Source organism: Octopus bimaculoides, chromosome 29 (assembly GCF_001194135.2).
Source record: "Octopus bimaculoides isolate UCB-OBI-ISO-001 chromosome 29, ASM119413v2, whole genome shotgun sequence".
Lineage (NCBI taxonomy): Eukaryota > Metazoa > Mollusca > Cephalopoda > Octopoda > Octopodidae > Octopus > Octopus bimaculoides.
Genome location: NC_069009.1, coordinates 10296263 through 10297247, shown reverse-complemented (window position 1 = coordinate 10297247; position 985 = coordinate 10296263).

The following is a 985-nucleotide window of genomic DNA, read 5'->3' as shown; positions in this document are numbered from 1 at the left end:
TTAATCTATACATCTAACAAATAGCCTGTTTATATAAGATCTAGATGACTCGTCGCTATTAATCCATGTCCACAGAGGAGCGTCTCTGTTTCCTAGTCTATACAGATTTGCCAGCAGAAAACGCTTAAGCAGTTCGAGGAGGCACGTGTTTTCATACCTATCCGTATTCGAGCCAACACAATCCACAAATGCATCGCAGATTGTGTTAATGTCCCCTGATAACACTGAAGAGTGTGACGTGCCAAGAAAATTCTCTAGCCTCAAAAATTATCTAACTGTCCGGCCCATAGAATTCACAAACAGCCTGAAGTCTTATCGCTGATGTGGGTTTGGTCAAGGAAGACCAGGCTACCCGACCCCGGATCAATAAAGATTACTCTTGTCTCTAAACCCAGGTTTTTCTTGAGCAGAACTGCGACTGCCTCTCCTCACCTCCAGGCTGGCCAGGAGAAATAAATTTCTCGTAGCAGTTTAGGAGGGGAGAAATGCTTCTCTGTCCACTCAGCCAGGTTTCTGTAACAACTACCACATCCAAATTATGCGACCTGAAGTCAACGACCCCGGGCTTTAACCCATCTCGTTGCATTTATTTCGGAGATTATGAGGTCTCCATGTGTGTCTGTGTGTGTGTGTTCATGTTCATGTTCATATGTGTCGTTATCCTGCGATGGCATCCTGACACGGTGTTGCTTTGTTTACGTCTCTATAAAGCAACGTTCAGCGATACAGGACGGAAGTATAAGAACAGATTACAAATAAACAAATAAACAGGTCCAGTTAACCCGATGGAAAGTATTTAAGGCGGTGCCCCAGCATGGCCACAATCCAGTGAATGACAGAAATCCAAGGTAAAGAGCAAACTGCCAAAACCTTCGATGGAAGGATGTACTGTAGAGCTTGTTACTGCATTACTCCACCTCCCATGCTTTCCTCTCACTCTTTCTATTCACACACGCACACACATACACACACACACACATACATT